This window comes from Canis lupus, chromosome 13, assembly GCF_048164855.1.
Source record: "Canis lupus baileyi chromosome 13, mCanLup2.hap1, whole genome shotgun sequence".
Taxonomy (NCBI): domain Eukaryota; kingdom Metazoa; phylum Chordata; class Mammalia; order Carnivora; family Canidae; genus Canis; species Canis lupus.
The window spans coordinates 56236493-56254005 of record NC_132850.1 but is presented as its reverse complement, the minus strand read 5'-3'; positions in this window follow the sequence as shown (position 1 = coordinate 56254005).

The window sequence follows — 17513 nt, the reverse complement described above, 5'->3', positions numbered from 1 at the left end:
AGTTTTCTCCTAATTGTAAAACTCTGATTTGATTCAAGAAAGAGAGTACTTTGCACTACATGAATGCTAAGTGAGCTACTTTTTAAATTGAGGTATAATTGAAAAATAGGAATTATATATATTTAAGGTACACAATTCGTTGTTTTGTTATGCATATACATTGTATAATGATCACAATCAAGCAACAACATGGATAAATGGCAGATCTCCTTTCTTTTTGAAGGTCAAGTAATATTAATATTCAATTTTATATCTATTCTCTTTATCCATTCATCTATTGACAGACATTTAGATTATCTCCATTATCTTGGCTATCATGATCTGCTGCAATGAACAAGGGAGTGCAGATACTGTTCAGGAACTATACATTTATAGTTAAATAATCTTCCAAGAACATACAATGGGAAAAAGATAATCTCTTAAATAAATAATGTTGGGAAAATTGGATATCTAAATACAAAGCAATGAAATTGGACCCTTATCTCATACTCTAAATCAACTCAAAAATGGATGAACAATTTAAATGTAAGAATTGACACTGTAAAACTACCATAAGAAAACATATTAAAAATTCCTTCCTTGACATTGGTCTTGACAATGATTTTTTTAAATGTAACATAAAATACACACAACAGAAGTAGAAATATACATAGAAGTAGGATTGCACCAAACTAACCATCTTCTATACAGCAAAGGAAGCTATCAAAAGAGTAAAAAAGCAACCTATGGAATAGGAGAAAATGCTTGCAAACCACATATCTGATGAAGGATAAATATCCAAAATATGCAAGGAACTTATACAATTCAATAACCTAATTAAAAAACAGGGAGAAAACCTCAACAGACATTTCTCAAAAGAAGACGTACAGATGGCCACCAGGTGTATAAAGAGGTGTTCAACATCATCAGTCATCAGGGAAATGCACATTAAGATTACAATGAGATATTACCTCATCCCTGTTAGAATGACTATTTTCAAAAAATCAATCTGCAATAGAAGTAGTGGCTGCAGAGGCTGGCTAAGAGGACCCTGTGCTTTTCATATTAAAGGTATTTTTTCCTTAAACTAATGTAACATTGTGTGCCAACGCTACTAAATTAAAAATAATTAAAAATAAAATAAATAAATAAAAATATTCGTGATGAATAAAAACTGCATGGTCTTGTATCTGATCAATGCTTCCAGAATTATTGTTCATTGACTAAAACTATTCCCTTTAGCACCTATATGGGGAAAATATTTACTGGCTGGATAATTTTATGAGGATATTAATGTTAGACTTGACACAAATAATATATTTAATCTAATCTATTCTAGAGTTACTATTTACCATAGAACAGTTGTTAGTGTGGGCCATGGGTGACATGGATGGCAAAGAATTGCGCAAAGAGTAGTGCTTGTTGCTCAAGCAGGACAGTTTGCTCACTTTCCAAGGGAAGAGGGGCCAGACACCAACAGAGATAGATGTCAGCTAGAGTTTCTCTCTGGTTGGGCCTTAAAGGGTTTGTTTGTTTAAGGATATGAGAGGGCTGCAGCTGCCCTCAAGGGAGATTGGAGATGTGGAGGGGGGGAGGGTGGAGTCTTGGCCAGGTAAGGCAGGAGGCGGCAGGTTTCTCCAGGAACTCTGTTGGGGCTCCTGGGGAATGTCGGTTGTGGTCAGGCTAGAGAAGACTACTTTTGTAGTTGGGGTCTACTTTCTGAGAATGTAGGGTGCCATGACCCAGAAAAACAAAGAGGACCAAGGAAAGACACCATTGAGCTTGGCTGTGGGGAAGGGTGGGGGATGGCTTTTGAAAAGAGTCCTTTCAAAAGTGAACTGAAAATCAAGTCAGATCTGAATATTTGGAGGAAATGGCCTTGGCCAGCAGCAAGCAGGCAGATGAGAAGACCTTTAAAAGCTAGTTTTCAAGAACAGTCAAGGAGGAGCATAGCCAGAATGACTTACTGCCTCTTCCCTTTCTCTATGGCTCCCACTGCTCCAAGTGGATTTGGGGAATAGCCAACAGAAGAAGTAATATATATTTTTATTAAATAATAAATATGGACTAGAACTTGTGCTAAGTGCTTTACATTTATGGTCTTATTTATTATTTGTTTAATTAAATGTATTTTGAGGGACAGGGAGGCAGGCTTTTCCCAAATTGACCAGGATAGAATAATTACTTTGGAGAAACGAAACTAGAAGACAGAGATCTGTTACCCTGAAATAGAGCAAAATTTCTGATTTCATCCAAGGAGAATTCACCACCTTACCAATTTACACGAGATCTCCTGTTCAGACAGATGTGTTTCAAGTTGGCAGTTCTCAGTTTCCAGAACTAGCCCTGAGGGAAGAAACAAGTGTCAAAATAACCTCAGTCCTCTCTTGGTTCCACTTTCCACCAGTTGTTCTGTTTCATCTCTCTCCCATTTCTCCTGCCCTAAACTGCTGCTATCTTAGACGCTGCCCATGATGGGTAGATTGGGTAATTTATCTTCCCCCAAAGAATTGTCTCTAGGGATAAGTGCCAGTTATTATGTACTAAAGCATTAACTAAAAAAGGCCACATTTTTTTCCAGTTAATTCTTATAAGTTATTCATACAGAAATCTGGCGCTCTCAAAAATAGGAAGGCAAACTAAAACACTTGATTGGAATACTAATAAAACATTAACTACAGTGCTCAAACAGTTCAAATGAACAATTCACAAATTCTGCACTTTGGATAACAATATAGAATAATGAAGCTTAATGTCAGTTACTTGTTTTGAGTTAGTAAATATTTTTTTAGATAAGAAAAAGTAAAGGTAATCATTTTATTTTATTTTATTTTATTTTATTTTTTTAAGGTAATCATTTTAAAAGGCTCCAGGGTTAACAGAAAATGTGGAAGGGACTTCAATCCCTGGGAAACACTGACAGTGTTTATAACTGTCACGGAAGTCACTCATTAAAATTATGAAAGTGACAACGTGAACTAAATGAATTTTGACATCTGGTGCACTGCAGTGAAAAAATTGTTACTAAGCAGAATGTCTGAACAATCATTCTTTAACTATAACTTTTGTATTCTAAAAGTATCATATAAAATATTAGAAAATTATTATAATTTTCCTCTAGACATATAAAAATTTAAACACTCAAGTTTTCTTTTTCCCAGCTAATTTCTTCAACATTCAAAAACACTTATGGAAGGGCAGCTGTTTAGTATTCACAACTAATAAAGCAAGGGCCCTGTCTTCAAGGAAATTATATTCTTAACTCATTCCTTTCACTGTCAAAATGTAAGGTTTTGAGATGAGGTATGGAAAGTTGCTTCTTTTAATCCTGACAGTGTTTCCTGAATTAGTACCCAAATGTATCCAAAATTCTGAGAATGTCTACTCTAAAAACACGGTATTGCATTGTCACCAATGACAGTGACTAAAGAATGGCACCAGGCAAAAAAAAATTGGTCTCTAAATTTGATTATGATGGCAAATCATTCCTTCATTACTTTTTTTATTCAAAATATAGTTTTTTAAAGTCAAATCTGCAATATCAATGAGAAGTGAAGCATATCTGGGAAACTGACATTTAATGTTGTCTAGGGGGACACCTGGGTGGTTTAGTTGAGTGTCTGCCTTTGGCTCAGGATGTGATCCCGGGGTCCTGGGATGAAGTCCCACATCAGTCTCCTCGCAGGGAGCCTGCTTCTCCCTCTGCCTATGTCTCTGCCCCTCTCTCTGTGTCTCTCATGAATGAATAAATAAAATTTTAACAATAACAACATAAAGGCTACATATTAATGTTGACTAGAAATTTGGCCTTGATACTACAGATGACCTGCAGAAGATCTGAGGAGTATTTTACAAGTGATTGCATAAAATAACTATCCATACGAAAGTCAAAGGTAGGGTGAAATATTTTCTTAATCTCTTTAAAATTTTGTGCTAATATTTAATTTTTCAAATCATTTTGTTTGAGTAGAAAAATATAAGTATAGTTATATTATACATTTATAAACCTATCCATACTCTCCAAACACATATAGATATACTGTAATAAGTACTATATTAGCTATAGGAACTAAAGGAATTATGTTTTTATAGAAACATAAAAATATATACAACTATGAATCTGCATTGTCTTTTCACATAACAAAATTTTTTCAAATGAAATTTATTAAAAACATGGTAAAGATTCTATTAAAATCAATATGACATAAACATGGCAAAGATCTTTGGCTATAGCCATGACAGAGTAACTGAATCAGTTTTACCTTTTTTTTTTTTTAAGATTTTATTTATTTATTCATGAGAGACACACAGAGAGAGGCAGAGACACAGGCAGAGGGAGAAGCAGGCTCCCTACAGGGAGCCATTGTGGGAATCGATCCCCGGACCAGGGATCACTCCCTGAGCCAAAGGCAGACACTCAACCACAGAGCCACCCAGGTGTCTCAGTTTTACCTTCCATTTAAGGGAATTATTTAAAAGCTGGACAAGGCTTAAAAGCCACATGAGTAGTTTTTGGAAAGTGAACAATATGAAACTTAAGAAAAGAAAACAAGATGAGCCTTGGATTTACACAAACTATCCCTGATGGCTCTTTCCAAACAATGGCACATGGAATGAGATTGATAGCCTCCCTCAGTAGAAGAACGAAGAAGCAGAGTGTGAGGGTCCCAAGGCAGCTGAAATTCAGGAACATGAAGCCAGTGAGAAAAGAGCTCTAAAGGAACCACAAAACTATATTCAGAAATTTTCCTCAAGTCCTTGTGCAGCTCCTACATTGTACTTATACACAACAAGATTCTAAAATATTTAGCTCAAAAAAATTTAGGAGCAGGGATACCAAGAAAATTTTGGACTTTAGGCATAGCCAGAATATATCTCTAGTCCAGATGAAACCCCTGAAAGACTACTCCCTAAGAGTTGCAGCTGTGCTGTAGTAGAAAAGACTAATCTGCACAAGTAAAATGAGATATGGTTTAAGGAGGCCTAACAATGAGACTCAGTAGAGCTACGCAGTGTAACAACACGTCCTCTATTAAAGAAGACATCTTAATCCAGGCCCTCAAGTCCTTTATCTACAATATTAAGTATTATAGAAAAAAAAATGATTAAACATGCCAAGAAGTGAGAAAAGATGACTTGTAGTTGGATTATAAGTGAATCAACAGAGGCAGACCCGAAGATCCAGATATGAGAGTTAGCAATCAAAGATTCCTAAATAGTTAAAGAAGTAGATAATTAAAAAATAGATTAGAATGCAAAATAATTCAAAAGAAAAGTGAAGTCAATAAAAACAATCAACATTCTAGGACTGCATAATACAATATCTGAAAATAAGAACTGAGTCTATTTCATAGCTCCCTGCACTCCGTGAAATATAGAGTTAGTGAGCTCACGGACAAGTTAGTAAAAAAAATACCCAAGCTAAAATAAAAACAGAAAATATACATAACAGAATTCAGATGTGTTAAATGCTTTTAAAGCATCGCAGATTGAAGAATTTTGGGAAAAGTCAACCCCATCCTCTAAGAACTTGTTTTCTTTGTATAGGACCCCTCTACTTAAAAACAGTATACATAGTTGAATTATTGCCATTCCATCGTAAACTATGCGGTGAATACTCTTGCCTTTATTTCTAAAAATAGAACTGTATAACAATCCCTCAAATAATCATGGAAGCCACATGTTTATGTATTTTGCTAGCTATACAGCCCCTAATGGTGTCAAATAATAGACCCAAGGTTAACTTGCCATGGATGTAAAAGGGACTAATTCCTCCAGTAAAACTGATTAATTGACTACTTTTCTCCTGGTTTTCAATTTCTGATGGATATTTTAGTAAACAGTTTTGGCTATATTTTTACAGAAGAGGTGCATAAAATGTTTAGATATTCAAAACCATCTATTCATATAAAAATCATAAACCAAGAGTGTCATAAAAAGCATTGTTTCATAGAATCCTATTTGAAAAAATACTCCAAATAGAATTATAATCTTTACCATCTTTAGTTACAAGTATACATATGCTTCCACGCCCTTCAAAAATTTACAAGAGGGTAAAGAATTTAACTAACAGAGAATATTAAAATAAAACATGAAGGGTCTTATGTGAGTTTTAGAGCTGCACTGTCTAAAATAGTAGCCAATAGTGACATGTATTTATTGAGTTCTTGAAATCAGTGTTTTTAATATTTTCTTTTGCTTGAAAGTTTATTAGCTACGGTTTTTGCCTACAGTTGTCATTTGGTACAGTGACCATTTGAGTAAACTATTGTCACTGATTTTTTACCTGTTACATCAAATATCTTACAAATATTGTAGGTTTATCTATCTTTTCTTATAATTTTGGCAAAGCTTATTTTATATGTTGTGAAGCCTTGATATTAATTGCAAATATACTTAGAACTCTTGTATCTTTTGCTAAATAAACATGTTTTATCCACATGAAATTACCCTTTTATAATTCCCAATGGTCTTATAAAAATTGATACTCATGTTTTTGTTTTGCCTTGACGTCTATTTTGTATAAGAATCTGGTGATATACTTTCCTTCTGATTGTGGTTAAATGGTATGATTTTATCTAATCTTTCACTTTAAGCTTTTTGTAAACTCATGTTTTTGATGTCTCCTAATAGCCAACAGTTGTTTTTTATACAATCTAACAGTTTTTGTCTTTAAATAATGTAGTTTGTGAATATTTAATATGTTAGTTTTTGAGGCTCACATCTATATCTCATTCTGTGCTTTAACTTTACCTACATATTTTATGTATTCCTAGCCCTTTTCATTGCCTTCTTTGGGTTATTATTTTATCATTTTATTTTTAATATTCCTCTGTAATCTATTATTTTTCATTTGCAAAAGACTGACATCTTTGCTAATATTTTCCAATATGTTAATGATTGTCCTAAAATTATAAAATGCCTCATTGACTTATTAAAATGTAATGTTAATTGGTACTTTTACTGATATAATGACTTTAGAACACTTTAACACCATTTAGTCTTCTCCTTTTTCTATGTAGTATATTTATAAGGTATTTTTTTAAAGATTTATTTATTTGAGAGAGAGAGAGAGGGAGATAACAGAGGGCAGCACAAAGAGAGAGGGAGAGACTCTCCAGCAGACTCCCTGCTGAGCACAGAGCCTGATCTCACGACCCTGAGATCAAGACCTGAGCCAAAATCAAGAGTTGGATGCTTAACAGACTGAGTCACCCAGGCACCCCCATAAGGTATTTTTATACTAACTTCATGAGATATTTATACACTCAATATCCATTTCTATTTACCCACATATTTTCTCCTTGAGTCTTTTTATTGCTTCATTTCCTCACTTATTTCTATTCTTTAGTCCTGAATGATTTTCTTTTTGCCTTATAAAAGTATCTTTTAGTTCTTTAGTTTGGTTCTCCTGGTTGTCAATTCCCTCAGTTTTTGCTACATTAAATTTATTGATATTAGCCTTGAAAAATATTTTTCAGGGAATAGAAGTCTAATAAATACTTATTTTCTTTTAGACTATTAAAAATACACCATTGAAATATGATGTCATATTGAAATAATTATGCTTTCTAGGAGTGAATCTCTATATTTATTCTGATTGCTTTTGAAGTTTTTCTCTTTGTCTTTGGTCTCCTGCAGAGTTTTTCTAATATAGCTAGGTTTAGATTTCCTTTTTTTATTCTCTCAGAATTTGTTAGCTTGCCAATTCCATGGCTTGGTGTTTCTCATCAGTTTTGTGTAACTCCCTGATACTACCTCTTCAAATTTTGTTCATATCACAAGTTTTCTATCTTCTCCCTCTGGGACTCAATTAAACACATATTAGAAATTCTGATTATGTTCTCTATTAATCTCTCCCACCTTCTAAGTTTTATTAATATGATCTCCTTTCATGCATGACTTTAGGTAGTTTCTTCTAATTCACTTACTTTCTTTCTAGTTGTGTCTAATATGCTCTTAAACAATCAATATAATACATAATATTGGGACGCCTGTGTGGCTCAGCAGTTGAGCGTCTGCCTTGGGCTCAGAGTATGATTCTGAGTTCCGGGATCAAGTCCCACGCCAGGCTCCTTGTGTGGAGTCTGCTTCTCCTTCTGCCTGTGTCTCTGCCTCTCTCACTCTCTCTGTCTCTCATGAATAAATAAATAAAATCTTAAATATATATAATACATATTTATTTTTATAATTTCCAGTTCTATTATTTCTACTCTGATCTTTTAAATTCAAAAAATTGTATATGTTCTTTTCCCTTTCTGATTGTGTCCTAGACTTTGCATTAAAAATTATTATTTTTTAAAAATAATCAAGGCCTAGAATAATGTCATCTTTCTTTGGAAGATTTATATTTGTTTCTCCCAGTTTTTTAAAAAGACTGTAAATCTGGCATCATTTTAATCCACGATTAGCCTTGAGGATTCAGATGATTCAAATTTTGACTACTATCTGGCAAAGGATGGTGGAGTTCTAGTTTACCTTTAATTCTAAAGTGAAATTCTCTAGCTTTCCAATCTATATTCTGGGACTATTACCACAGCTTCACTCTGGGTCGAATCTGGACCTTAACTGGCTTTTTTTTTTTTTTTTTTTTAACTAAGGGATGCTGTGAAAAGTGTTGTTCAGCCTCTCAATCATCTTTTCTGGATCAGCAAACTGACCTTGAGGAAAACTCATACTTATAGCCAATTACTTGACCTTTTTGTGTCTCAATTTTCTCTTTTATAAAAGGAGATAAACATTAGGACCCAGCTCCTAAGATTGTGGTAAATTAAATGAGTCAACAATGTAAAACATGTGTCTGGTGCATGACAAGAGCTTAAATTATTACCTATCAATATTATTTATAATGTTAGGTTCTCTGAAGTAATTTTGGTAGTACCAGTGTATTACCATTGCCTGAATAGATACTAATATAAATTGACAGATTTATCAATTTTATTCCACAAGTATTTATTGAATAATTTTATGGGGTAAAGTACTTGCCAATACAGACATGGAAAGCACCTATCTGTATTAATTTTATAGAATAGTAAATAAATATTAATATAAAAGTAATGAGGACCAATTGTAGACTCATTAGCAAAGGCATTCAAACATTTCTTGAGTAAGGGACTTCTGAGAAGCTGGTTTTCTTGAAGCCATCCAAATAAATGTTTATATTTATATTTTATATAATATATATTTAACGTTTATATTTAAAATCTCAGTGTTTCAGGGAGAAAGTCATTATTTACAATGAAATACTGAAATTTTGGTACTAAGGCCTAAATCAATTTCAACTGACTATCATAAACAAGCTAAGCTAACTAACATTGGAACAGTGGAGTTTTTTTTTTTTTTTTAAGATTTATTTATTTATAGGGGAAGAGGCTAAGGGAAATGTAGAAAGCATCTTACGCAGACTCCACACTGAGTTGGAACCCGATGATGGGCTCTATCTCACAACACTGAGATCATGACCTTAAGATCATCATTCTGAGATCAGAACCTAAGCCGAAACCAAGAGTCAGAGGTTTATCTGACTATGGCACCCAGGCTCCCCAAGTTAGTAGAGTTTTTTTGTTATGTTTTGTTTTGTACTCTTTTGCTAAGCATTAAAAGTTCTTTAGTAAATATAAAGTTAGGAGAGTAAATATCAACTCAATTATTAGTTCACATAACTAGTCATATTTTAAAATCTTATATTAATACTTTATTATATTAAATAAAGAGTAGTTCTGAACGGACAGAAAAGCATCATGATTAAAGGTTATTTGGATGAAATGCTAACTGATTAGAAGAAATTCTGTTATACCCTGCTATCAGGCACGGCATAATTTTTCATGCTGGGATGTTTTATTCTTTTACACTATTATCCACTGAATATTTTGATCCTACTCTACATGCTATATTACCAACATGATGAATATTCCAATTGTCTCTATGCAGATTGTCTCTTCAATACCTGTAGCAAGGAAATCAGCATTCTTTGTTAGCAAGGCTCTGAATACCCACTTCAATTTTACAGTGAAATGAACTAACATGAATGTTTATGTCACCTAAATGATAATCAGGAAAAATTTATTCATGTATTCTCTTAAACTGTACATTTATTAAGGTTCCTGAAATTGTTTGTGATTTTCAAGTAGTTAACTTGTGAGATGTAGGACAGTCAAGGTCCTTTACAATTCAATCTCTCTCTATCTTGGAAACCGAGTACATACATTCCCCTGTTGTCTTCTAAAAAACTTGTATCCCTCGTAAATAAGATACTATTTTTTGATCAAACCAGTGGGGAGATAATATGGTGAAGTGATATGAGCTGGTCTACTAAGAGTGCAGGCCATAAGGAGAGAAACTGTCTATAGGTGATTTTAAAAACACAATAGGGATCCCTGGGTGGCTCAGCAGTTTAGCGCCTGTCCTCGGGGCCCAGGGCATGGTCCTGGAGTCCCAGGATCAAGTCCCACATCAGGCTCCCTGCGTGGAGCCTGCTTCCCCCTCTGCCTCTGTCTCTGCGTCTCCCTCTGTGTCTCCCATGAATAAATAAATAAAATCTTCAAAAAATATAATAAAAATTAAAAACACAATAAATTCAACAGAAATCAGCCTACTTTTTATTATACCATGTATTGGCAATTCTAGCTGATGTTGATAATAGTATTCAACCCAAAATATTTTTCTTAGGATAAGTTCAAAATAACCACAGCTATTACTGTGTTGTCCCATAACACTTAACAGCATTCTTTGCACATTGTTTATGATTAATAGTCTATATTAAATAAGTAAATACAAATTCAAGTGAATGAAAAAAAATTTCTCCACATCTACCATGTATTCATTATATTACAAAGCATACAAAATAAAAATAATGCTATTGAAAGGGAAAAAAGATTGTAGTGATAGAAAATATTATAATTTATACAATTCAAATTACTATTTTTAAAATTTGATTGTGGGCAAAATCTATTCTTTTGGAATTGTTATCTATACATTTCTGGAAACACACAAAAAAATTAAAACCTTTATTCCTTAAGATACCACTAGAAACTATTGCTCAGGCAGATAGTAACCAATAAGTAAAGTTCTTTGGGAATCTTTATGGATGCTTCTTATGGCTCCATTTTCCAGCCTAAATTTTCATAAAGAAATATATTTCAAATACATTTGGTTAATCACTTCATTCTGTAGAATAATTCTTAACTAGGTATTCTATAGGAGTTTATTGAAAGAACAAAAATAGTTTGCACTTAGCATAATCATAAGTAGTTCTGCAATCTTTTATATTTTAAATCAATGCTACTCATTACCCTCCACAAATAGTAATAACTTTTAAGTTTTTAAGCCTTGAGTTAATAAAAATTTGTAAAATGTATTTAATAGTCCTGCCTAATCAGAATAATTAGAGGAGCAAGATTAAGTTCTAAGGCTACAAGAAATAAAATCATATTAAGCACCAGTATTTTCAAATTTTGAAATAACTGGCTTCTTAGCAAGAAAAATTATATTGATACAGAAATGGAGATAAATTCTTTAATATGCTTCCAACATCACTAAGAAGAGTTAACCTTTGTGAGCAATGGTTTTATGTCAGGTAGTGTTTTAATTGCTTTATTTGCATTATCTTCTTTAATCCTTATTAACAACCCCATGAAGTGGGAACATTACTATTCTCATTTTATGAAGCGAATGAAAATGATAAAAAGTGAAGAACTAGCCCAAGGCAATGCAGTTCTAAGTAGTTGATACAAATTCAGTGACTTTGACTCCAGAGCTAAATATGTTCTGAAGTCATTGGGCACTAAATGACCTTCAAGTGTAACTGCTGAGATTTCCCAGGGTGGTACATCAGAGAATAGAAACTTTATTAGTATTTATTGTATTATCACTATTCTTCATGGGAAAAAAATGTTGTTCCAAACACGGCATTGAAGTCATTAATTAGTTTTCAATGCTTCTAACTATGATACATTAAAATTAGAAATCAAGATATATTGAACATCCAGGTAGCTGAGACAATGGCAGTTACTTAGGTCCACAACACCTGATATTTTCTTTAAAATCAAAACAGAACAACAATAAATAAAGAACAAGTAACACACACACACAGCATGCCATCAGATAATGTAAAGACAAAGAATGCACAGACTTAAAAAACTGATAAAAGAACCAAAACTAATAATACCAAATTCCATCAAGCAACCTCTCACATACTTATCTGCCCACTCACATTTTTCATAGAACAAGAACAGAGTAAGAAAAATTGCAGAGAAGAAGAGGAAGCTAACAATAGACTGAGGGTTGATATAACACCACAGATAGAAAGAGAAAGTTGACCTGAAGTGTGAAAACACACAAAAAAAATTCCAGTAGGGCAGGGCACAGAAGTGAAAGGTATATTCAATTTAATACATCAGTGTTTTAACAGTATAGCTTTGCAGAGTGGAAAAAAAAAAAGGGAAGAGAAGAAGTAAGGCACTTGGGACAAGTGGGTAGTGAAGCAAAAATAAATAAATGATTAAAATTTAGGGTTCAATAAGAAAAAAGAGAATAAAAAATTGGATAAAACACCCATCATCACCAACAAAAAAATTGAAGTACAGAAGTTTACTTTGCCACACTAACAGAAGAGGCTTCATTGAATGGGGAGCCTTGGAAATGACCCCAAGTTCAAAAAAACAAACAGAAAAAAATAAATCTCTGCAAAGGTATAGCACTTACAAAAAACGATACTCAACATTTCTTGATTAAGGAATCCGGCTTCCTTGTTCCCAAGAAAACAACCATAAAGTAGAATAAACAACAACAAAACCTAAAAGACTACAGGACACTCCAAACTGAATTAAATACAATCAAGTAAACACTTTAAGCTTAAAATAAGAACAAAACAGAACTTGAGCCAAAAATGAAAAAATAAAAACTTGGATAAAAATCAACTTATGAAAAACAATGAAATAGAATAAAGAAATAAAATTATATCAGAAATAATTATTAAAATATATAGTAACCAAAGGATACTAGATTCAAAAATTTAAAAGATCGTTAAAGAAAGGCAATAACACACCCAAGAGAATGAAATTGAGATAAAGGAATGACTAAGTGAGGGTCAGAGAAAAAATGATGGAAAAACAGGACAAATGAAGAAAGAATAATTTTTGCATAACAGCAGTCTACGGAGAAGAACAAAACAATTTAACATTTAAAATTATAATCCAAAGAGAACTTTTCAGTAATAAAAAAGAAGGCCTGAGTGTAACTACTGAAGGGATCCCCTGAAAAAACACATACATTAATTCAAAACTATTCTGACACATATTCAGGAAGAATTACCTGACTTCAACCATGAAAAATAGACTTTCAATGCTTCCAAGCATACATGAGTGTGTGTGTGTGTGTATATATGTGTGTGGATATAATTATAAGACTAAAATATATATGGGAAAAGGGGTGAATATTAACATATAAATATTTTATGTGCTGACAATATAGAAATATTAACAACTAAGAATGGAAAAAGAGAGGAGGAACATAGAATAAGAATATTTTTTATTGCTTTTGTATAGGCAATAAGCATGAATTAAAGGATTAAAAACTGATTAAATTGTAAAACGTTAATAAAATAGGAGATGAAGAGATTAAAAATTATGTGAATACTACAGTAAAAATAAAAGTCTATTGGTCTTACAGGTCTTATAGGGCTCACAACGAGGTTATGTTGCAATAAATCCATTGTAACTTTAAAATACCTTTCAATCAAAAAAGCATTTAATACACTTAACTATGCTACCTCATCGCTTACTCTTGCCTATCTTAAATATGCTCAGAACACTTACATAAGCCCATAATTGAGCAAAATCATCTAACACACAACCTATTTTATATAAAGTGTTAAATATGTTATTTATTGAATACTGTACTGAAAGTGAAAAACAGGTTCATTGCACGGAAAGAGAATGGTTATAAGTGTATAAGTTGTTTGCCCTCATGATCACATGGATGGCCAGGAGCTGTGGCTCACTTCCCAGCATCATGGGAACATCTTACCGCGTATTGCTAGACTGAGAAAAGACCAAAGTTCAAAATTCAAACTATGGTTTCTACTGAATGCATATAGCTTTTACATATCTTAAAACTGAAAAATCAAAGTACAAACCACAATTCGGGGCCCATCTACACTAGTAAAAGTCATTTAAATACAACAAAATACAAATGTGCTTAAATATCAAAAATTAGGTAAGTAAAAAATAAAATAGGGGATCCCTGGGTGGCGCTGCGGTTTGGCGCCTGCCTTTGGCCCAGGGCGCGATCCTGGAGACCCGGGATCGAATCCCACATCGGGCTCCTGGTGCATGGAGCCTGCTTCTCCCTCTGCCTATGTCTCTGCCTCTCTCTTTCTCTCTGTGACTATCATAAATAAATAAAAATTAAAAAAAAAATAAAATACATATAGCGAAAGAAACAGCAAATATAACACACATAAAATATTTTGACAGAGTTGAGAACGTATTAACTAACCTACAAAAAGAAAAAGGATTTCAATTTAGCTCCCAATGTACCACCATTACGCTACACACTAGAAATAAACTTACGTGAATTTTAAAAGACTAAATATAAAGAGAACATTGGTATATAGACAAAATGGAGACAACAAGAAAGCAGGTATTTTCATCCTTACTAGAAATCAAGCCAAAATACACATTAAACATCACAAAGAAAAGCATATTATAAATACATTAAAAGTCACCATTCACAAAGGTATGACACAAAAAGTACAGGAGATATAAGGAAATGGATAAAAACACATATAGTAATTGGAATTTTCAAATAGTACTTTCAAAATAAGAACAGGACAAAAATAAGTGAGTACGTTGGAGACATAAGCAACGTACTCATTCATCATTATGGTGAATTTTATGAATGTCTACCAAACTTTACACCTGATATTGAAGATACCTCCTTTTAGTACTCTTATGTCGCATTCATCATCTACATGAAATATCACTAAGTTCCATAAAGTAGGATTACTAAAATAACAATCACTCATCACAAAGCAATGAAACTAAAAATTATTAGCAAAACTAAAAGTCATTAAACAAGTCAAAAACAAAAACAAAAACAAAAAGTTAAAGAGTCTAATATTAACCAACCAAGGTAAAAGAAAAATAAATGGAATTACCTGGATTTATTGTATACATCAAGGCAATGATCAGAAGATATTCATGGCACTCAACACTTTTTTTTTTTTTAGTTAAAATTAAGTCATTAAAATAAACTTAATAATATTTTATTTTGCTAATCAATTTTTAAATTAAAATTTTATTTTTCAACAAATTTAATATAATTGTGAGCTCAAACAAAAAATGAGGAAGTAAATAAAAAAAAGAAATGGAGGAAATGCTAACAATAAAAGCAATAACTGGCAGCCCAGGTGGCTCAGCGGTTTAGCGCCGCCTTCAGCCCAGGGTGTGATCCTGGAGACCTGGAATCGAGTCCCACGTCAGGCTCCCTGCGTGGAGCCTGCTTTTCCCTCTGCCTGGGTCTCTGCCTCTCTCTCTCTCTCTCTCTCTGTGTCTGTCTCTCATTAAAAAATAAATAAAATCTTTAAAAAAACAATAAAAGCAATAACTAATGAAATAGAGAATAGAAAAATGATAGACCTAATTAAAACATTAAAATCCTTCTTGGGGTTTTGTTTTGTTTTGTTTAGTTAATCAATTAAGCAAATTACTGTGTAATTTAATCAAGGGGAGAAAAGAGAAAGTACAAGCATAAAAATGAAAGATGTCAAAAGAGAAATAACCATTGAAAGGGAATTATTTTGAAAGGGAAAATATTTTAATAAATGAGACTATTTTCCAACACACTGTACAAATAACTTTGGATGATTTAAAAAATTACTATTTAACTAACACCACAATAATTGTTTCAGGCAAGAATCATCAATAGACACTTAGAGTGTTGGGTTAAGTAGGAAGAAAAACAGGGTATTTACTTAGTCTCAAATATTTCCCCAGTACATCCTTACTAATTGCAAAGGGGATAGTGCGACTTTATAGCAGAGAAAATTGAACCACACCCCATTTACAAAGTGTTTAAAATTAACACCCAAAATGAAACAAATCAACATCATGTGGTGGATGGATGAACTGAGAAAGGTAAGCCATTGCTTATTGCATTCTTTTCAAAAGTACATGACCTGAATTTGGTCCTGATGAAACATCAAACAAGAAAATTGATGGATACTCTACCAAATAACAGCTCAGAACTTAAAAACACGAAGCCTTGAAAGACAAAGACAAAGAAACTGCTACACTAAAAGGTGGCCTAACTAAATGCACTGTTATCCTGGATTACATTCTGATCTAGCAAGAAAACATTAAAAGGATGATTCATGAATTTGAAATAAACTTTGTGGAACTAGAACTCTACAGAGTTATGTCATTGTGAATTTACTGGTTTTGAGAACCAAATTATATTATGGAAGATGTTAACATTGGAGGAAGCCGAGTGGCAGGTACATGGAGATTCTTTGTAATATTTTTTTGTGAATCTACTGGGTCTGTTTGCATTTCAAACCAAAAAGTGAAACACTAAAAACATAATGAAAAATGAATTTAAGAAAAAATTCAATTTTTAAAAGTGAAGTCATAAAAATTATAAATAAATTTGGATATAGGCAAGGTATTTGTTTTAAATAAACTAAGAAATCGAACAACTTTACTATGCAGTAAACGTAAATGCTGATTTGATAAAGAACCTATTTTTATTTGAGAGTTATATGTCAAGAGAAAAAAAAAATAAGAATGGGAGTGTATTATTCTATAGATAGAGTGCAATCACAACATAAGCATAACATCCTGTCAGGAGGTATCAAAGTAATTCACTTAAGACAAACAATGAATAAAACTGATAAGACATTTTAAGGACCTTTGAATAAAGACTGATTTTTTTGTCAGGTAATTAACCAGCAGGGGTTTAGATCATCTGTTTTTATCTACTTATTTTATATTATTATTTAAAAAACACATTTATATATGATTGAATTTTATCCACATAAATAATAGTCTTGCTTTGTAAAAGACAAAACCTTTCATTTTTACCAAACTATAACTTCAGTGGGTTTTGTTGTTGTTGTTCATTCCTTTGGTAATTTATGAGGAAAGAATGGATAATTTGTGGGATGATAAAAAGTTTTAATTACTCACTTGCCTATATAAGAAACAAGATAAAGGTGAGAAGGAATAGGGACGTGTGGGTGGTTGAGCTCAGTGGTTGAGCGCCTACCTTCGGCCCAGGTCGTGATCCCAAGGGTCCTGGGATGGAGTCCCACCTCAGGCTCTCTGCATGGAGCCTGCTTCTCTCTTTGCCTGTGTCTCTGCCTCTCTCTCTCTCTCTCTCTCTCTGTGTCTCTCATGAATAAATAAATAAATAAATAAATAAATAAATAAATAAATAAATAAATCTTAAAAAAAAAGATGAGAAGGAATATTGTCTTTGGAGCATCTGTGCTCTAGGAAGCTTTATTTAAAGTAGTTATTGTGAATTTAAGAAAA